Here is a 22,791-nt window from a genome sequence, read left to right as displayed (position 1 = left end):
CAGCCATGCATGTCACCCGTATATATTTCATATAAATTCAAGATAGCTGAAGTAGGAAATACAATAAATAAGGTCCAATAACGAGCTGCCCCTTACTATATTCAGATTATCAATGAAACAAACAAGAGCCGCTACAAACAGTCTATTTACCTTCCCGCCTTCTCATAATACCTACATCCATAGACCTGGACAATATAAAGGAGCCTACGTGTGTAATGAAGTTCCAAACGAAGTAATGGAAAGAAATGAATGATTCGCATCGTTAAAACATATTTTCCTGATTTCTATGGAAATATGTTGGAATGGAGAAGCGTGTAAATGAATTTACAAAACAAGAAACAGCTCGTTTTTATTTTCGATGCCCTGTCGGTGCGTCGGACATTCCTTGGACTTTCTGCTTCGGTCGAATATACCACAAAGTTATATACTTAAGCTTGCCAATTTTCATGCGTTTTACTGAAGTGTGTTGTGATTGAGCCCATTCATCAAAACGTCTGCTAATATTATTGTATTTGTTTAGTTTGCGGACCCATCACTAGCCTTGGACGCTATGGGTGGGACCAACTGCGTGTGTATTGTCTTTTAGAACTAATAATAAAAGTATTCGGTTAAAAAAGAAAGTCCTCCACACGCGTTTAAAACTTCGATGTTCAACACCAGATGGCGACTGCTGCGCATGAAAAATGGCAGGCGTGCAGTGCAAGCAATCCGGGCTATTTTTAATATGTTATTAGCTTTTAAACGTGAATATGGCAATATGTAATATTTCTCTATTAAGAAGTACACGTAGAAAAGCCCAGTCAGCTATATACTTGCTAAAGAATAAGGAGAGTTGAGTTTTAAGCATGCAAATTTGAGAAAAGCTTGAAGGTTCGCTTGGCCAAGTAAGCGACCCCATTTTGGAGACCAGCCAAGGTAAGCATGGGTAATTTCATCGCTCAGGTCTCTCCTCAAATCCACGTATTAATCTTTCGCCTTTTACTAAAGATTACCGTGGGGAGGGACACTCCAATGAGCCTATAGGCCAATTTTTGAGAGGCCTTGCCCGTTTGGGCAGGGCCTGCTATTGAGATCAAAAGAAAGACTTACGTTGTTCAGTGACGCAGATATCGATGAACAAGGGTATTTGGCGTTACCGCTATGGCCGACTGAGCGTAGTAGCGTTACTGTTAAAATAAAAAACACTGCATTCGAACATAGACTCCGTCCTGCTGCGTGGAATATTAGAACGAACAGATTTCATTACGGCATGTGATAAACACGTTGACACCGAGTACATGAAATTTCTATATATAATTAAAAATGCCGTTGAACGGCGCTCTATGCCGACCTTTAAGAAATACAGCTAGCCAAATTAATTGTCCTTGGATGAATACTGGAATATTAATGTTGTAAAAAGATAAGGATCAATGGTACCACAAATGGTAACAGTTGAGATCAAAGGAACATTACATAACTCAATTTAAACGCTATCTAAATCTATCTATGTTTCCAATTAGGGAAAGGGAAAGAAAAACAATGTTATTCATCACTCTTGAAGCAGGCGCATGTAAATACAAGAAAAAATGATGGGACACGGTAAATTACGCAATCGGCTTAAGATCCAACATCTCTACTTTCCCTGAAACTGTTGACGAAGGTACAGCTGAATCATATTGTGCCTATTTTGCCTCCGTAGGGCATAAGGTACATGCTGATGTTCCTTAAGGGAAAATGTCAGAGCGTGACAACAACACTTTTGCATTGCCTCACATACAAATTCAAGAATTAGTTACAACAGTAAGCAACCTTTCAGTCGCTAAGGCGGCAGAAGCATTACCTGTTAGGCTGATAAAAAACAACTTCGATATACTGGGAATCCATCTACTGCATATCTTAAACCATACGTTGGGAAATGGAGTGTATCCTGTCGGACTGCAGGTGAAGAAGGTCATACCTATCTTTAAAAGCGGTGAACGATCCGACATAGAAAAGTGCGGGCCGATATCGCTGCTAAATGCAATCAATACAGTTTTTGTAAAGGCACTTTGAAAGCGTATACAGAATTTTTAAAGCTAATATGACATCATCTGTGCTAATCAGCATGGCTTCAGGCCCTAAACATCAACGTTTTCCGCAGTTACTGTTCTTACACAAATCATAAATACTGCACTGAATAGTAACAAACTTGCCATAGTAGTTTACTTAGATGTATCCAAAGCTTTCGATACGGTAGATCAGACAATACAGCAACAGAAATCGGAAGCTTAGGGTCTGAAAGGAAATATTTCTAATCTAATTAAAAGGTATTTTTCAAATAGGAAACAATATGTTGCAGTAAACAATCTAACCTCTTTACCGCAAAGCACTATTTTCTGTGTTCTGCAAGGTTCCGTGCTGAGCCTCTGTTTTTTTTTTTTTTTTTTCATAATAACGATCTTCCGTCAGGTCTGAAGGATTCTGAATCTATTATGCATGCCGATGACACTGGATTACTTTCCACAGGCGATAACTTGGAGGAACTGAAATGTAAAATTAAGAACTTAGCGAAGTATCACAATGGTACATAAGTAATAAGCTGACTATAACCAGAAACTAAAGTACACCGTGTTTCACTCGCGAATAACATAAATATGTGACCACGTTGCATCAACTATTAACAACAAGAATGAGCTCAGCGTGTCGCAATGCAAGTAATATCTTGGTGCTGTGTTTCAGTCTGATATGCACTGGAAACAGCAAATTATTAATGTCTGCTCCAAATTAAGTCATGGCTGCCATGTATTACTAAGGGCTAGAGAGTGCTTTGGACTTTTGATTTCACGCGTTCTGTATTTCTCACTTGTGCTCGGCGATTTATGCCATTGCCTGCAAACGACTGGCAGGACATACAAAACATATTTAGACCATGTTTGTCGCCTTCAGTAACGTGTTTCTCGTATAATAAATTATTAAAGAAGTACTCACGCCAGTATGCTACTTTTTGAGCAGCCATGCATGTCACCCGTATATATTTCATATAAATTCAAGATAGCTGAAGTAGGCAATACAATAAATAAGGTCCAATAACGAGCTGCCCCTTACTATATTCAGATTATCAATGAAACAAACAAGAGCCGCTACAAACAGTCTATTTACCTTCCCGCCTTCTCATAATACCTACATCCATAGACCTGGACAATATAAAGGAGCCTACGTGTGTAATGAAGTTCCAAACGAAGTAATGGAAAGAAATGAATGATTCGCATCGTTAAAACATATTTTCCTGATTTCTATGGAAATATGTTGGAATGGAGAAGCGTGTAAATGAATTTACAAAACAAGAAACAGCTCGTTTTTATTTTCGATGCCCTGTCGGTGCGTCGGACATTCCTTGGACTTTCTGCTTCGGTCGAATATACCACAAAGTTATATACTTAAGCTTGCCAATTTTCTTGCGTTTTACTGAAGTGTGTTGTGATTGAGCCCATTCATCAAAAAGTCTGCTAATATTATTGTATTTGTTTAGTTTGCGGACCCATCACTAGCCTTGGAGGCTATGGGTGGCACCAACTGCGTGTGTATTGTCTTTTAGAACTAATAATAAAAGTATTCGGTTAAAAAAGAAAGTCCTCCACACGCGTTTAAAACTTCGATGTTCAACACCAGATGGCGACTGCTGCGCATGAAAAATGGCAGGCGTGCAGTGCAAGCAATCCGGGCTATTTTTAATATGTTATTAGCTTTTAAACGTGAATGTGGCAGTATGTAATATTTCTCTATTAAGAAGTACACGTAGAAAAGCCCAGTCAGCTATATACTTGCTAAAGAATAAGGAGAGTTGAGTTTTAAGCATGTAAATTTGAGAAAAGCTTGAAGGTTCGCTTGGCCAAGTAAGCGACCCCATTTTGGAGACCAGCCAAGGTAAGCATGGGTAGTTTCATCGCTCAGGTCTCTCCTCAAATCCACGTATTAATCTTTCGCCTTTTACTAAAGATTACCGTGGGGAGGGACACTCCAATGAGCCTATAGGCCAATTTTTGAGAGGCCTTGCCCGTTTGGGCAGGGCCTGCTATTGAGATCAAAAGAAAGACTTACGTTGTTCAGTGACGCAGATATCGATGAACAAGGGTATTTGGCGTTACCGCTATGGCCGACTGAGCGTAGTAGCGTTACTGTTAAAATAAAAAACACTGCATTCGAACATAGACTCCGTCCTGCTGCGTGGAATATTAGAACGAACAGATTTCATTACGGCATGTGATAAACACGTTGACACCGAGTACATGAAATTTCTATATATAATTAAAAATGCCGTTGAACGGCGCTCTATGCCGACCTTTACGAAATACAGCTAGCCAAATTAATTGTCCTTGGATGAATACTGGAATATTAATGTTGTAAAAAGATAAGGATCAATGGTACCACAAATGGTAACAGTTGAGATCAAAGGAACATTACATAACTCAATTTAAACGGTATCTAAATCTATCTATGTTTCCAATTAGGGAAAGGGAAAGAAAAACAATGTTATTCATCACTCTTGAAGCAGGCTCATGTAAATACAAGAAAAAATGATGGGACACGGTAAATTACGCAATCGGCTTAAGATCCAACATCTCTACTTTCCCTGAAACTGTTGACGAAGGTACAGCTGAATCATATTGTGCCTATTTTGCCTCCGTAGGGCCTAAGGTACATGCTGATGTTCCTTAAGGGAAAATGTCAGAGCGTGACAACACTTTTGCATTGCCTCACATACAAATTCAAGAATTAGTTACAACAGTAAGCAACCTTTCAGTCGCTAAGGCGGCAGAAGCATTACCTGTTAGGCTGATAAAAAACAACTTCGATATACTGCGAATCCATCTACTGCATATCTTAAACCATACGTTGGGAAATGGAGTGTATCCTGTCGGACTGCAGGTGAAGAAGGTCATACCTATCTTTAAAAGCGGTGAACGATCCGACATAGAAAAGTGCGGGCCGATATCGCTGCTAAATGCAATCAATACAGTTTTTGTAAAGGCACTTTGAAAGCGTATACAGAATTTTTAAAGCTAATATGACATCATCTGTGCTAATCAGCATGGCTTGAGGCCCTAAACATCAACGTTTTCCGCAGTTACTGTTCTTACACAAATCATAAATACTGCACTGAATAGTAACAAACTTGCCATAGTAGTTTACTTAGATGTATCCAAAGCTTTCGATACGGTAGATCAGACAATACAGCAACAGAAATCGGAAGCTTAGGGTCTGAAAGGAAATATTTCTAATCTAATTAAAAGTTATTTTTCAAATAGGAAACAATATGTTGCAGTAAACAATCTAACCTCTCTACCGCAAAGCACTATTTTCTGTGTTCTGCAAGGTTCCGTGCTGAGCCTCTGTTTTTTTTTTTTTTTTTTTTTTCATAATAACGATCTTCCGTCAGGTCTGAAGGATTCTGAATCTATTATGCATGCCGATGACACTGGATTACTTTCCACAGGCGATAACTTGGAGGAACTGAAATGTAAAATTAAGAACTTAGCGAAGTATCACAATGGTACATAAGTAATAAGCTGACTATAACCAGAAACTAAAGTACACCGTGTTTCACTCGCGAATAACATAAATATGTGACCACGTTGCATCAACTATTAACAACAAGAATGAGCTCAGCGTGTCGCAATGCAAGTAATATCTTGGTGCTGTGTTTCAGTCTGATATGCACTGTAAACAGCAAATTATTAATGTCTGCTCCAAATTAAGCCATGGCTGCCATGTATTACTAAGGGCTAGAGAGTGCTTTGGACTTTTGATTTCACGCGTTCTGTATTTCTCACTTGTGCTCGGCGATTTATGCCATTGCCTGCAAACGACTGGCAGGACATACAAAACATATTTAGACCATGTTTGTCGCCTTCAGTAACGTGTTTCTCGTATAATAAATTATTAAAGAAGTACTCACGCCAGTATGCTACTTTTTGAGCAGCCATGCATGTCACCCGTATATATTTCATATAAATTCAAGATAGCTGAAGTAGGAAATACAATAAATAAGGTCCAATAACGAGCTGCCCCTTACTATATTCAGATTATCAATGAAACAAACAAGAGCCGCTACAAACAGTCTATTTACCTTCCCGCCTTCTCATAATACCTACATCCATAGACCTGGACAATATAAAGGAGCCTACGTGTGTAATGAAGTTCCAAACGAAGTAATGGAAAGAAATGAATGATTCGCATCGTTAAAACATATTTTCCTGATTTCTATGGAAATATGTTGGAATGGAGAAGCGTGTAAATGAATTTACAAAACAAGAAACAGCTCGTTTTTATTTTCGATGCCCTGTCGGTGCGTCGGACATTCCTTGGACTTTCTGCTTCGGTCGAATATACCACAAAGTTATATACTTAAGCTTGCCAATTTTCATGCGTTTTACTGAAGTGTGTTGTGATTGAGCCCATTCATCAAAACGTCTGCTAATATTATTGTATTTGTTTAGTTTGCGGACCCATCACTAGCCTTGGACGCTATGGGTGGGACCAACTGCGTGTGTATTGTCTTTTAGAACTAATAATAAAAGTATTCGGTTAAAAAAGAAAGTCCTCCACACGCGTTTAAAACTTCGATGTTCAACACCAGATGGCGACTGCTGCGCATGAAAAATGGCAGGCGTGCAGTGCAAGCAATCCGGGCTATTTTTAATATGTTATTAGCTTTTAAACGTGAATATGGCAATATGTAATATTTCTCTATTAAGAAGTACACGTAGAAAAGCCCAGTCAGCTATATACTTGCTAAAGAATAAGGAGAGTTGAGTTTTAAGCATGCAAATTTGAGAAAAGCTTGAAGGTTCGCTTGGCCAAGTAAGCGACCCCATTTTGGAGACCAGCCAAGGTAAGCATGGGTAATTTCATCGCTCAGGTCTCTCCTCAAATCCACGTATTAATCTTTCGCCTTTTACTAAAGATTACCGTGGGGAGGGACACTCCAATGAGCCTATAGGCCAATTTTTGAGAGGCCTTGCCCGTTTGGGCAGGGCCTGCTATTGAGATCAAAAGAAAGACTTACGTTGTTCAGTGACGCAGATATCGATGAACAAGGGTATTTGGCGTTACCGCTATGGCCGACTGAGCGTAGTAGCGTTACTGTTAAAATAAAAAACACTGCATTCGAACATAGACTCCGTCCTGCTGCGTGGAATATTAGAACGAACAGATTTCATTACGGCATGTGATAAACACGTTGACACCGAGTACATGAAATTTCTATATATAATTAAAAATGCCGTTGAACGGCGCTCTATGCCGACCTTTAAGAAATACAGCTAGCCAAATTAATTGTCCTTGGATGAATACTGGAATATTAATGTTGTAAAAAGATAAGGATCAATGGTACCACAAATGGTAACAGTTGAGATCAAAGGAACATTACATAACTCAATTTAAACGCTATCTAAATCTATCTATGTTTCCAATTAGGGAAAGGGAAAGAAAAACAATGTTATTCATCACTCTTGAAGCAGGCGCATGTAAATACAAGAAAAAATGATGGGACACGGTAAATTACGCAATCGGCTTAAGATCCAACATCTCTACTTTCCCTGAAACTGTTGACGAAGGTACAGCTGAATCATATTGTGCCTATTTTGCCTCCGTAGGGCATAAGGTACATGCTGATGTTCCTTAAGGGAAAATGTCAGAGCGTGACAACAACACTTTTGCATTGCCTCACATACAAATTCAAGAATTAGTTACAACAGTAAGCAACCTTTCAGTCGCTAAGGCGGCAGAAGCATTACCTGTTAGGCTGATAAAAAACAACTTCGATATACTGGGAATCCATCTACTGCATATCTTAAACCATACGTTGGGAAATGGAGTGTATCCTGTCGGACTGCAGGTGAAGAAGGTCATACCTATCTTTAAAAGCGGTGAACGATCCGACATAGAAAAGTGCGGGCCGATATCGCTGCTAAATGCAATCAATACAGTTTTTGTAAAGGCACTTTGAAAGCGTATACAGAATTTTTAAAGCTAATATGACATCATCTGTGCTAATCAGCATGGCTTCAGGCCCTAAACATCAACGTTTTCCGCAGTTACTGTTCTTACACAAATCATAAATACTGCACTGAATAGTAACAAACTTGCCATAGTAGTTTACTTAGATGTATCCAAAGCTTTCGATACGGTAGATCAGACAATACAGCAACAGAAATCGGAAGCTTAGGGTCTGAAAGGAAATATTTCTAATCTAATTAAAAGTTATTTTTCAAATAGGAAACAATATGTTGCAGTAAACAATCTAACCTCTTTACCGCAAAGCACTATTTTCTGTGTTCTGCAAGGTTCCGTGCTGAGCCTCTGTTTTTTTTTTTTTTTTTTCATAATAACGATCTTCCGTCAGGTCTGAAGGATTCTGAATCTATTATGCATGCCGATGACACTGGATTACTTTCCACAGGCGATAACTTGGAGGAACTGAAATGTAAAATTAAGAACTTAGCGAAGTATCACAATGGTACATAAGTAATAAGCTGACTATAACCAGAAACTAAAGTACACCGTGTTTCACTCGCGAATAACATAAATATGTGACCACGTTGCATCAACTATTAACAACAAGAATGAGCTCAGCGTGTCGCAATGCAAGTAATATCTTGGTGCTGTGTTTCAGTCTGATATGCACTGGAAACAGCAAATTATTAATGTCTGCTCCAAATTAAGTCATGGCTGCCATGTATTACTAAGGGCTAGAGAGTGCTTTGGACTTTTGATTTCACGCGTTCTGTATTTCTCACTTGTGCTCGGCGATTTATGCCATTGCCTGCAAACGACTGGCAGGACATACAAAACATATTTAGACCATGTTTGTCGCCTTCAGTAACGTGTTTCTCGTATAATAAATTATTAAAGAAGTACTCACGCCAGTATGCTACTTTTTGAGCAGCCATGCATGTCACCCGTATATATTTCATATAAATTCAAGATAGCTGAAGTAGGCAATACAATAAATAAGGTCCAATAACGAGCTGCCCCTTACTATATTCAGATTATCAATGAAACAAACAAGAGCCGCTACAAACAGTCTATTTACCTTCCCGCCTTCTCATAATACCTACATCCATAGACCTGGACAATATAAAGGAGCCTACGTGTGTAATGAAGTTCCAAACGAAGTAATGGAAAGAAATGAATGATTCGCATCGTTAAAACATATTTTCCTGATTTCTATGGAAATATGTTGGAATGGAGAAGCGTGTAAATGAATTTACAAAACAAGAAACAGCTCGTTTTTATTTTCGATGCCCTGTCGGTGCGTCGGACATTCCTTGGACTTTCTGCTTCGGTCGAATATACCACAAAGTTATATACTTAAGCTTGCCAATTTTCTTGCGTTTTACTGAAGTGTGTTGTGATTGAGCCCATTCATCAAAAAGTCTGCTAATATTATTGTATTTGTTTAGTTTGCGGACCCATCACTAGCCTTGGAGGCTATGGGTGGCACCAACTGCGTGTGTATTGTCTTTTAGAACTAATAATAAAAGTATTCGGTTAAAAAAGAAAGTCCTCCACACGCGTTTAAAACTTCGATGTTCAACACCAGATGGCGACTGCTGCGCATGAAAAATGGCAGGCGTGCAGTGCAAGCAATCCGGGCTATTTTTAATATGTTATTAGCTTTTAAACGTGAATGTGGCAGTATGTAATATTTCTCTATTAAGAAGTACACGTAGAAAAGCCCAGTCAGCTATATACTTGCTAAAGAATAAGGAGAGTTGAGTTTTAAGCATGTAAATTTGAGAAAAGCTTGAAGGTTCGCTTGGCCAAGTAAGCGACCCCATTTTGGAGACCAGCCAAGGTAAGCATGGGTAGTTTCATCGCTCAGGTCTCTCCTCAAATCCACGTATTAATCTTTCGCCTTTTACTAAAGATTACCGTGGGGAGGGACACTCCAATGAGCCTATAGGCCAATTTTTGAGAGGCCTTGCCCGTTTGGGCAGGGCCTGCTATTGAGATCAAAAGAAAGACTTACGTTGTTCAGTGACGCAGATATCGATGAACAAGGGTATTTGGCGTTACCGCTATGGCCGACTGAGCGTAGTAGCGTTACTGTTAAAATAAAAAACACTGCATTCGAACATAGACTCCGTCCTGCTGCGTGGAATATTAGAACGAACAGATTTCATTACGGCATGTGATAAACACGTTGACACCGAGTACATGAAATTTCTATATATAATTAAAAATGCCGTTGAACGGCGCTCTATGCCGACCTTTACGAAATACAGCTAGCCAAATTAATTGTCCTTGGATGAATACTGGAATATTAATGTTGTAAAAAGATAAGGATCAATGGTACCACAAATGGTAACAGTTGAGATCAAAGGAACATTACATAACTCAATTTAAACGGTATCTAAATCTATCTATGTTTCCAATTAGGGAAAGGGAAAGAAAAACAATGTTATTCATCACTCTTGAAGCAGGCTCATGTAAATACAAGAAAAAATGATGGGACACGGTAAATTACGCAATCGGCTTAAGATCCAACATCTCTACTTTCCCTGAAACTGTTGACGAAGGTACAGCTGAATCATATTGTGCCTATTTTGCCTCCGTAGGGCCTAAGGTACATGCTGATGTTCCTTAAGGGAAAATGTCAGAGCGTGACAACACTTTTGCATTGCCTCACATACAAATTCAAGAATTAGTTACAACAGTAAGCAACCTTTCAGTCGCTAAGGCGGCAGAAGCATTACCTGTTAGGCTGATAAAAAACAACTTCGATATACTGCGAATCCATCTACTGCATATCTTAAACCATACGTTGGGAAATGGAGTGTATCCTGTCGGACTGCAGGTGAAGAAGGTCATACCTATCTTTAAAAGCGGTGAACGATCCGACATAGAAAAGTGCGGGCCGATATCGCTGCTAAATGCAATCAATACAGTTTTTGTAAAGGCACTTTGAAAGCGTATACAGAATTTTTAAAGCTAATATGACATCATCTGTGCTAATCAGCATGGCTTGAGGCCCTAAACATCAACGTTTTCCGCAGTTACTGTTCTTACACAAATCATAAATACTGCACTGAATAGTAACAAACTTGCCATAGTAGTTTACTTAGATGTATCCAAAGCTTTCGATACGGTAGATCAGACAATACAGCAACAGAAATCGGAAGCTTAGGGTCTGAAAGGAAATATTTCTAATCTAATTAAAAGTTATTTTTCAAATAGGAAACAATATGTTGCAGTAAACAATCTAACCTCTCTACCGCAAAGCACTATTTTCTGTGTTCTGCAAGGTTCCGTGCTGAGCCTCTGTTTTTTTTTTTTTCATAATAACGATCTTCCGTCAGGTCTGAAGGATTCTGAATCTATTATGCATGCCGATGACACTGGATTACTTTCCACAGGCGATAACTTGGAGGAACTGAAATGTAAAATTAAGAACTTAGCGAAGTATCACAATGGTACATAAGTAATAAGCTGACTATAACCAGAAACTAAAGTACACCGTGTTTCACTCGCGAATAACATAAATATGTGACCACGTTGCATCAACTATTAACAACAAGAATGAGCTCAGCGTGTCGCAATGCAAGTAATATCTTGGTGCTGTGTTTCAGTCTGATATGCACTGTAAACAGCAAATTATTAATGTCTGCTCCAAATTAAGTCATGGCTGCCATGTATTACTAAGGGCTAGAGAGTGCTTTGGACTTTTGATTTCACGCGTTCTGTATTTCTCACTTGTGCTCGGCGATTTATGCCATTGCCTGCAAACGACTGGCAGGACATACAAAACATATTTAGACCATGTTTGTCGCCTTCAGTAACGTGTTTCTCGTATAATAAATTATTAAAGAAGTACTCACGCCAGTATGCTACTTTTTGAGCAGCCATGCATGTCACCCGTATATATTTCATATAAATTCAAGATAGCTGAAGTAGGAAATACAATAAATAAGGTCCAATAACGAGCTGCCCCTTACTATATTCAGATTATCAATCAAACAAACAAGAGCCGCTACAAACAGTCTATTTACCTTCCCGCCTTCTCATAATACCTACATCCATAGACCTGGACAATATAAAGGAGCCTACGTGTGTAATGAAGTTCCAAACGAAGTAATGGAAAGAAATGAATGATTCGCATCGTTAAAACATATTTTCCTGATTTCTATGGAAATATGTTGGAATGGAGAAGCGTGTAAATGAATTTACAAAACAAGAAACAGCTCGTTTTTATTTTCGATGCCCTGTCGGTGCGTCGGACATTCCTTGGACTTTCTGCTTCGGTCGAATATACCACAAAGTTATATACTTAAGCTTGCCAATTTTCATGCGTTTTACTGAAGTGTGTTGTGATTGAGCCCATTCATCAAAACGTCTGCTAATATTATTGTATTTGTTTAGTTTGCGGACCCATCACTAGCCTTGGACGCTATGGGTGGGACCAACTGCGTGTGTATTGTCTTTTAGAACTAATAATAAAAGTATTCGGTTAAAAAAGAAAGTCCTCCACACGCGTTTAAAACTTCGATGTTCAACACCAGATGGCGACTGCTGCGCATGAAAAATGGCAGGCGTGCAGTGCAAGCAATCCGGGCTATTTTTAATATGTTATTAGCTTTTAAACGTGAATGTGGCAGTATGTAATATTTCTCTATTAAGAAGTACACGTAGAAAAGCCCAGTCAGCTATATACTTGCTAAAGAATAAGGAGAGTTGAGTTTTAAGCATGCAAATTTGAGAAAAGCTTGAAGGTTCGCTTGGCCAAGTAAGCGACCCCATTTTGGAGACCAGCCAAGGTAAGCATGGGTAATTTCATCGCTCAGGTCTCTCCTCAAATCCACGTATTAATCTTTCGCCTTTTACTAAAGATTACCGTGGGGAGGGACACTCCAATGAGCCTATAGGCCAATTTTTGAGAGGCCTTGCCCGTTTGGGCAGGGCCTGCTATTGAGATCAAAAGAAAGACTTACGTTGTTCAGTGACGCAGATATCGATGAACAAGGGTATTTGGCGTTACCGCTATGGCCGACTGAGCGTAGTAGCGTTACTGTTAAAATAAAAAACACTGCATTCGAACATAGACTCCGTCCTGCTGCGTGGAATATTAGAACGAACAGATTTCATTACGGCATGTGATAAACACGTTGACACCGAGTACATGAAATTTCTATATATAATTAAAAATGCCGTTGAACGGCGCTCTATGCCGACCTTTAAGAAATACAGCTAGCCAAATTAATTGTCCTTGGATGAATACTCGAATATTAATGTTGTAAAAAGATAAGGATCAATGGTACCACAAATGGTAACAGTTGAGATCAAAGGAACATTACATAACTCAATTTAAACGGTATCTAAATCTATCTATGTTTCCAATTAGGGAAAGGGAAAGAAAAACAATGTTATTCATCACTCTTGAAGCAGGCTCATGTAAATACAAGAAAAAATGATGGGACACGGTAAATTACGCAATCGGCTTAAGATCCAACATCTCTACTTTCCCTGAAACTGTTGACGAAGGTACAGCTGAATCATATTGTGCCTATTTTGCCTCCGTAGGGCCTAAGGTACATGCTGATGTTCCTTAAGGGAAAATGTCAGAGCGTGACAACACTTTTGCATTGCCTCACATACAAATTCAAGAATTAGTTACAACAGTAAGCAACCTTTCAGTCGCTAAGGCGGCAGAAGCATTACCTGTTAGGCTGATAAAAAACAACTTCGATATACTGGGAATCCATCTACTGCATATCTTAAACCATACGTTGGGAAATGGAGTGTATCCTGTCGGACTGCAGGTGAAGAAGGTCATACCTATCTTTAAAAGCGGTGAACGATCCGACATAGAAAAGTGCGGGCCGATATCGCTGCTAAATGCAATCAATACAGTTTTTGTAAAGGCACTTTGAAAGCGTATACAGAATTTTTAAAGCTAATATGACATCATCTGTGCTAATCAGCATGGCTTGAGGCCCTAAACATCAACGTTTTCCGCAGTTACTGTTCTTACACAAATCATAAATACTGCACTGAATAGTAACAAACTTGCCATAGTAGTTTACTTAGATGTATCCAAAGCTTTCGATACGGTAGATCAGACAATACAGCAACAGAAATCGGAAGCTTAGGGTCTGACAGGAAATATTTCTAATCTAATTAAAAGTTATTTTTCAAATAGGAAACAATATGTTGCAGTAAACAATCTAACCTCTCTACCGCAAAGCACTATTTTCTGTGTTCTGCAAGGTTCCGTGCTGAGCCTCTGTTTTTTTTTTTTTTTTTTCATAATAACGATCTTCCGTCAGGTCTGAAGGATTCTGAATCTATTATGCATGCCGATGACACTGGATTACTTTCCACAGGCGATAACTTGGAGGAACTGAAATGTAAAATTAAGAACTTAGCGAAGTATCACAATGGTACATAAGTAATAAGCTGACTATAACCAGAAACTAAAGTACACCGTGTTTCACTCGCGAATAACATAAATATGTGACCACGTTGCATCAACTATTAACAACAAGAATGAGCTCAGCGTGTCGCAATGCAAGTAATATCTTGGTGCTGTGTTTCAGTCTGATATGCACTGTAAACAGCAAATTATTAATGTCTGCTCCAAATTAAGTCATGGCTGCCATGTATTACTAAGGGCTAGAGAGTGCTTTGGACTTTTGATTTCACGCGTTCTGTATTTCTCACTTGTGCTCGGCGATTTATGCCATTGCCTGCAAACGACTGGCAGGACATACAAAACATATTTAGACCATGTTTGTCGCCTTCAGTAACGTGTTTCTCGTATAATAAATTATTAAAGAAGTACTCACGCCAGTATGCTACTTTTTGAGCAGCCATGCATGTCACCCGTATATATTTCATATAAATTCAAGATAGCTGAAGTAGGAAATACAATAAATAAGGTCCAATAACGAGCTGCCCCTTACTATATTCAGATTATCAATGAAACAAACAAGAGCCGCTACAAACAGTCTATTTACCTTCCCGCCTTCTCATAATACCTACATCCATAGACCTGGACAATATAAAGGAGCCTACGTGTGTAATGAAGTTCCAAACGAAGTAATGGAAAGAAATGAATGATTCGCATCGTTAAAACATATTTTCCTGATTTCTATGGAAATATGTTGGAATGGAGAAGCGTGTAAATGAATTTACAAAACAAGAAACAGCTCGTTTTTATTTTCGATGCCCTGTCGGTGCGTCGGACATTCCTTGGACTTTCTGCTTCGGTCGAATATACCACAAAGTTATATACTTAAGCTTGCCAATTTTCATGCGTTTTACTGAAGTGTGTTGTGATTGAGCCCATTCATCAAAACGTCTGCTAATATTATTGTATTTGTTTAGTTTGCGGACCCATCACTAGCCTTGGAGGCTATGGGTGGCACCAACTGCGTGTGTATTGTCTTTTAGAACTAATAATAAAAGTATTCGGTTAAAAAAGAAAGTCCTCCACACGCGTTTAAAACTTCGATGTTCAACACCAGATGGCGACTGCTGCGCATGAAAAATGGCAGGCGTGCAGTGCAAGCAATCCGGGCTATTTTTAATATGTTATTAGCTTTTAAACGTGAATGTGGCAGTATGTAATATTTCTCTATTAAGAAGTACACGTAGAAAAGCCCAGTCAGCTATATACTTGCTAAAGAATAAGGAGAGTTGAGTTTTAAGCATGCAAATTTGAGAAAAGCTTGAAGGTTCGCTTGGCCAAGTAAGCGACCCCATTTTGGAGACCAGCCAAGGTAAGCATGGGTAATTTCATCGCTCAGGTCTCTCCTCAAATCCACGTACCAAGCCAGTTTTTTGCCGCCAGAACCCAGTCGCATCGTGCCCGCGCGAGGGCGGCACGCGGGGTCATCGTCGCCATGCCACCGCCGAAGCATCACTTTTTCAACGTCCGGTCGCCACCGGGTACGTCCGTGGACGAAGTTATCGACGCCGTTGAGGCCCTTGTCACGGTCAACGAGATCTACAGCGTCCAGCACCTTGGAGCGTTCGACTTTCAAGTCGGTATCAACTCTGCACCCGCAGTCCACAAGCTTCTCGAAGTAGGCGGTCTCCGCCTCGGAAACCAAGCTGTCGCCCTAGTCCCCGTGGCACGCCAAGTCGCCAGCGTCACCTGCATGTACCTCCCGAGCTACATTTCAGACAACGAAGTAGCCGAGAGTTTGAAGATCTATGGAACCACCCTGAAAATAGAGGAAGCCCGGTATAAAGACCGGCCCAGTATACGCACAGGTACAAGGTACCTCAAGATGAACATGAAACACGACAACCCCCTCCCGAACTTCGCCCGGGTGAGTGGTCATCGTGCCACGTTTGAGTACAGAGGTGTCCGCCGGCTGTGCCGCCGTTGCAGCCAGGAGGGACACTACAAAGCGCAGTGCGAGACACCGTTCTGTCGACGGTGCGGCATCTTTGGGCACCCAGAGGAGACCTGTTCGCTCGCGTGTCGCCGCTGTGGTGGCGCGCACGCAAGCGTGGATTGCACCGCCCGAAAATCGTATAGCATGGCAGCAATGGAAGTGGACGACTTCCCGCCGCTCGGAAGGGCCCCGGAGGCCGAGAGGACGCAGCGGAAGTTCACGCCGCTGAAGGCAGCGCCCCGGTCCCTACAGAGGAGCTGCAACGGTAGGGAAGGGGCGGAACACGGTCCCACGTCGCAGGACCTCGTTCCGAGGACGGAACCGCAAGGTCCGCAAGATACCGACGGCATCAAGACGCCAAGCCAGCACGACAGCGTCCAGCCAGAAAGCGGCGCCGCAGCCGCATCCCGTGGCGGCGGTAGCACCCGAAAGGGAGCACAAGATGGCGACAGCGGACACACGCCCTCCCAGGAAGGCGTGAGGCAGCAGAGCATCGGGCCGACGCCTGGTTCGAGTCGAGCGGACACGGAACAACGGAAGGACGCCGACGGAAGTTCGAGCCAATGGTGGGACAAAACAGGCGATGAAGATGGGCAAGAGGTCACCACTGGCCCCCGCGCCAAAACCGAAACAAGGCGAAGCAGCGTTTCGATCGAGCAGTCGGGCCAGGAAGCAGGGGGCGAGGAAGACGCCCAAGCTCAGGACCAGCTTCCTCGTACAGAGCCTGTTACCCAGCAACAGGCAGCCGTTCTACTAGTAACACGAAGTAGCCCCAAGGGGCGGCGAGAACGGGGGGACAGGCGGGGCGCCCGACGAGGTTCCGAGGCGAGCACCGACGCGACGACCTTGCTGGAAACCGAAACGTCGTCGACGTCGTCATCAGACGAGCCGAGCGCGCTCGTCATAGACGAGGAAGCGCCAGAATCCCCGAGGGGCGAGAGCAGCGACGACCTGCGCAGGCGCGACTCACGCCCCGGAGACAGCCGAGCAGCGCACAGCGATGTACGCCAGCAGCCGGAGCCACTCGGCCACGGCAGCACCGTGACTCCCTCAGTCTCGGCGGAACACGGAACGGAGCGGCCGCACGGGAGTGCCAAGAAACCTAGGCGCGACGACAGTGGTGAACGGCGGTTGGACTGGTCCGCTACGGAATGGACAGACCTAACGCCCGGGCGACGTGACAGTGAACCAGGGTCTGTCGACGCAATGGATGCGGACGACAGTGACTTTTATTAGGTACGTGAGCGACAAAGATGCTTTCGTCTTTTTCTGTTCATGGCAGATTGTGTACCACGTCCGTAGTTAAGCCTATGACTACTGTTCCGTCCTCGGTTGCGTGGCCAGCCCGTAGCGGCGCCGGACGCGCTGAGAAGTCAACGGCCTTTCTTCTAGTGGTTCAACTAGTTACCTGTACGGTTGTGTTCTCGCCGCCGCTTAGGAGGGCATACGGCGAGGGCTGTCTGTGGGCGCGTCTTTTCGATGTCTCGCTCGTCGGAGCGGGTTTATCTTTCGTGCAACGCTGCTCTCTTGGGGCGGGAGTGGCGGCTCGGCTGGCTGAGCGAGCATGGGGTATGGCTGCCCTGACCGGCGTGGCATTGCCTGCACGTTCACGTAGCATCTTTGTCCACGTAGAGGGTGTTCCATGCGCGGAAGCAACAACATAGACGCGTGTCCGCGTCAAAATGCTCGTCTTGCCCGTGGCGTGTTTTTACCTTGCAGTTTGTCACTTGTGCGGGCGTGACCCCGCTGTCATCGAACGGATGCCGAGCCTTCCTTTTTTTTTTTTTTTTCTTTTTTTTTTTTTTTTTTTTTTTTTTTGACATTTTGTGTGGGGCGCACCCTGTTCACTGGCGAAACTGTTTTGTTCGGGCCCACTTGCGTGGCACGTGTTCCCAGCGCGGCTGCGGATAGACGCAAGTTTAGCGTCCAGAATACATATTCATCATTATTGTTTCTGCGCCACAATGCAACAGCTGGCCGTGAAGGCACGCGGGGCAACCGATGCTCGCCGTGGTATACACGCGCCCCGGACACTCTAGTGGGTCGGCAGTCGCAGCGCGCAACCGGCCTATCCTTTATTTTTCAACATTGTATCATCGTTTAGTGTAGAGGGTTAAGCCACCCCTCAATGCGCGCCATGATTTTTGAATTCTGTAGTATGTGAATGTGTTTTTAGGCAACAGGTATGTTGCAACATGCGTATTATTGTCATGTGCCTAGTGGCACACACCGATATGCCGGCGGCCGTAGCGCGCAACCGGGCATCCTTCTTTTTTTCTCAATATTGCATCATCCTTTGGTATAGAGGGTTAAGCCACCCATCAAAGTGTGCCATGATTGTTGCATTGTGTATTACGTGGACGTGTGTTTTAGGCAACAGGTATGTTGCAACATGTATTTCATTGTCATGTGCATAGTGGGGCACAGTGGTGGGCCGGCGATCGTAGCGCGCAATCGGCCATCCTTTACTTTTTGAACATTTCATCTTCGTACAGTGTTCAGGGTTATGCCACCCACCAATGCATACCCAAGTTGTTAAATTGTGTATTCTTTAGGCAACAGGCATGTTGCCACATGCGTATTATTATGACCGGCTTGCAGTTCCGCCTTGCCATGACGCACACCCCACATCAAAGGGCACGAGCTCTTCTGGTAGCAGGGGAATGCTTCTCTTACATGAATCACGCCTATTAACTGACAGTCGACCAAGTCAGGTAATGGCATATAAACCTAAAACTATCCGGGATGGCCCACATATTAAAATCGAATTAAGGTCACATAAACACGTAAAGGTCTGCACCGTAATTTAGTCTCCTTTTTTACAAGACCATGCCATTAAATATAGTTTCGTGGAATGTCAGGGGACTTAGCAGCACAGCTAAGCAGAAAACAGTGGCAAGAGCCGCCAGAAAATTACACTGCGACATTCTATGTCTGCAGGAAACGAACATAGACTCCATAGCGAAAGTGAAGAGCCTTGAGAGGCAATTCCGGGCCAAAGGGTTCTTCTCGTTCCCCACACATCAAGCGTGCGGGGCCGGTGTTATAATATTTAATTGGTCACTTCTAAACGGATGCCATTTCAGTTTCGACCCCGAGGGTCGCATGGTGGTACTCGACTTCGAGTACCAAACAGAAAAATTCCGACTTATAAACATTTATGCACCACTTCGAAGCCCGGCAATGGCCAGCTTCTATAAACAGCTGAACCCTTTGTTCCTGGAACGGAAACATTTCATACTTACAGGAGACTTTAACTGTGTTCTCAATAATCTCACAGACAGATCAGGCCCTTCTAAAGAGCGGGTTGACACATACATTTCTGAACTCCAGAAACTGGTACAGCAGTTTAATCTAGCAGACGCATACGTGTTACGACACGGTCAAATGTTTCAACACACGTGGAGCCGGGGTGATGTACAGGCTCGCTTGGACCGCGCTTATGCGTCTCCTTCTTTGATCTCCTCGATCGTGGACTGCAAGGCAGTGGAGCTTCCCCCGTTCGCCTTAGACATCTCGGACCACAGACCGGTGCAGTTGATCTGCGAAATGAAAGATAGAGTATTCTTTTCTCACCTGTGGCGAGTGGATAATAAGCTTTTCCACGACGAAACTGCCATGGCCAGTCTCCGTAACCGCTTAGCGGCGACGATGAACACAGGAAACTGGGACGAGCTCAAACGATCATGGAGGGAGATCTGCACAGATGAAGGAAAGAAGCTTAAGCACAGGCACTCCGACTTGATAAGACATACATTGCATCGCATCCGGATCGTACAGCGGGGCCAACCGTCCACACTGTTAATGAAGACCTACTTGAACGACCTTAAGACGAGATTAACGCGGCTGAGGAATTTAACGTCTTCTGTTTCTTCATTTCCAGCCAGGCATTTACCAAGCTCTCACCCTGAAGTGCTTAACTATGTAAGCAGTCGCAGATTGAGTCGGATAAAAAATAAGGACTTCAGTCAACAGGACATTTTAAGGTTTCACGCACATTTTGAGAATCTCTCTACCCACGAGCTTAAGCTCAAGTTAGATAGTGTACTCGGCCATCCTTTCTTGGCGGACCTGCCACAGCTCTCACCTGAGGAGTACTGTTACCTGGTTACTCCAATCTCATTAGAGGAGCTCTCGCGAGCATTACACCACCTGCATAAAGGCTCAGCACCAGGTCTCGACGGCCTTACAGCTGAATTTTACTCCACTTTTTGGGACCTCATAGGCCCGAAGTTGTGTGAAGTCCTCAATAAGTTCATAAGTACGCACACTCTCCCGCAATCGTTTAGGCAGGGAAGGATCATTTTACTTCCCAAATCGGAAGAAGGCCTCGAGGATCCACGTAATTGGCGCCCCATCACGTTGCTGGGCACCGACTACAAGCTGCTGACCACCGTACTGACGATGCGAGTGCAGGAGATCATGCCATCGTTAATACATTCTTGGCAATCCTGCTCCGTCTCAGGGCGGAATGTCCAAACCCTAAACATGCTTAACAGGGACATAATAGAGTACACTGGGGCAAGACAAGCCAGAGGGTGGCTAACTTCTCTCGACCAAGCTCAAGCCTTTGACAGGGTGGAACACACATACATATTTGCGGTATTACTAGCCTTTGGGTTTCCCAGGCAGTTTGTGTACCTGATCATGGAACTGTACAATGATATCGGCAGCGACCTGACGATGAATCAGGAGATAGTAGCGTCCTTCCAGGTTTCACGCGGCGTGCGACAAGGCTGTCCGCTTTCACCATTGCTTTTCGCCTTGACGATTGAACCATTCCTGTTGCAAATAGAAAAACACAAGAGCGTGCTGGGGTTACAGCTCCCAGGCAACTGTTCCGTAAAAGTCACGGCATATGCTGACGACGTGACGGTTTATCACAGAGACGAAGACAGCCTAGGCGTAGCCCTAGGAGTGTTCGCAGAGTACGCCTCCATCTCAGGCGCGAAACTTAATATCCAGAAAAGTAAGTCGCTCTGTCTGCACTCGTCAACACCAACAACGCTGCATGGTGTTAAAGTGGTAAATAGGATTCGCATACTAGGGATCGAGTACAATGCAAAGGGTCCATCAGTCGAGAGCTGGAAGACGGAACTCCACTCTTTCAAAGAGGAGGTGTCCCACGCCCTCAAGTTCAGCTTTCCCTTCGCTGTACGAAGGTTCCTCGTAATGGGCGTTCTTACAGGCCGCCTGTGGTTTTTGGCCAACTCTGTGGTCGTACCGTACCAGATAGCCAGACAAGTGAAGTCGCAGATAATACGTTTTTTCTGGAATGTCAAGACAGCCTTGGTGAAGTACGAGAATCTTGGCCTGCCAAGAGAGAAAGGCGGCTGGAACATTCCCTCAGTGGTTGTTTTGGCAGATATTTTCGCTCTTAAGACCACACTGAGAGTACTACAATTGAGTCCGGACCACCCAGCAAGGAAGCTAGCTTGCTACTTCCTGGGTGTTCAAGGTCGCCTGTTTTCTCAGGCACAGGTAACAGGTCCTAAAGCGGTGAACCCTCCAGCCTTCTATAGGCATGTCATAGGCATTTTCAAGAGAATCTCTTCTCTGCGATTAGAAACACCCCTCTTGGAGGTGCACAACACGGAACTAGCACAAGAACTCTTGCTAACTTCGGTAAACGACACGAGCAAAACACAATTCCCATGGGTCTTGCTAACCCCCAGCTGGTTACCGGGCGACATTCAGGATGTCGCCTGGCGCTTTGGTTGGTCCGTCTTACCAACAGCGGACCGTATGTACAAGTGGCACTACACCAAAAGTGAACAATGTGTTAACTGTAAATCACAAGAAGACAACAAACACGCCTTGCTCTTCTGTCAGGTAGCAAAAACGTTTTGGACGTTGTTGGGGAAGGCGTATGCCTGTCTAAAGATCCAAAGGTTTGTTAACCAAGGACCTTGCCCGCATAACCACGTGGCCCGGCTCTTGATAGCAGTTGGTTTATTCGTGCTGTGGGAGAACAGGGGTCTCGCTGTCAATCAGGGTAAGCCCCGCAAAAACCAGTGGAGGCTGCTCTCAAGAATGTACACTATAGTAATTGACCATTTAGAGACAGAGCTCTTCTTCTTGGGCGAGGAAGAGTTTCTTAAGAAGTGGTCATGCCCGTTTATTGCACTCACGCATGGCAGAGTGAAATTTCAGTGTGCCCCAATCGACGGGTTGCGCAAGACATGAAGTGTGCTGTTTGTGCCTATGGCAGGGATATAGAACCTGCCACATTCTTGTAAACTCATTCTTGGAATGGACCATGTGAAATAGTTTGTTTGAATTTCACCATGTGAAACAGTGTGTTTGAATTTGCCCGGAACCTGTCTGTGACCTTGACGATTGTAAACTGACTGGAACCTGAATGATGTACCCTAGTCACGAATAAAATTCCTTATTCGCCTTTTACTAAAGATTACCGTGGGGAGGG

General features: G+C 43.2%; 5 non-coding genes across 5 annotated transcripts; all 5 read left to right on the top strand.

The window, feature by feature from the left end:
* The first annotated feature begins 934 nt into the window (after positions 1-934).
* Positions 935-1,060, top strand: LOC140216866 (U5 spliceosomal RNA). The gene has a single exon (XR_011893573.1). It is a non-coding gene; the product is annotated as a U5 spliceosomal RNA (small nuclear RNA).
* Positions 1,061-3,901: 2,841 nt separating this feature from the next.
* Positions 3,902-4,027, top strand: LOC140216865 (U5 spliceosomal RNA). The gene has a single exon (XR_011893572.1). It is a non-coding gene; the product is annotated as a U5 spliceosomal RNA (small nuclear RNA).
* A 2,842-nt stretch (positions 4,028-6,869) lies between these two features.
* Positions 6,870-6,995, top strand: LOC140216864 (U5 spliceosomal RNA). Its single transcript, XR_011893571.1, has one exon. It is a non-coding gene; the product is annotated as a U5 spliceosomal RNA (small nuclear RNA).
* A 2,841-nt stretch (positions 6,996-9,836) lies between these two features.
* Positions 9,837-9,962, top strand: LOC140216863 (U5 spliceosomal RNA). The gene has a single exon (XR_011893570.1). It is a non-coding gene; the product is annotated as a U5 spliceosomal RNA (small nuclear RNA).
* A 2,833-nt stretch (positions 9,963-12,795) lies between these two features.
* On the top strand, positions 12,796-12,921 carry LOC126520513 (U5 spliceosomal RNA). The gene has a single exon (XR_007597023.2). It is a non-coding gene; the product is annotated as a U5 spliceosomal RNA (small nuclear RNA).
* The last annotated feature ends 9,870 nt before the right edge of the window (positions 12,922-22,791 follow it).

This window comes from Dermacentor andersoni, chromosome 3, assembly GCF_023375885.2.
Source record: "Dermacentor andersoni chromosome 3, qqDerAnde1_hic_scaffold, whole genome shotgun sequence".
NCBI classification, from domain to species: domain Eukaryota; kingdom Metazoa; phylum Arthropoda; class Arachnida; order Ixodida; family Ixodidae; genus Dermacentor; species Dermacentor andersoni.
This window is presented reverse-complemented; position numbering and strand designations above follow the sequence as displayed.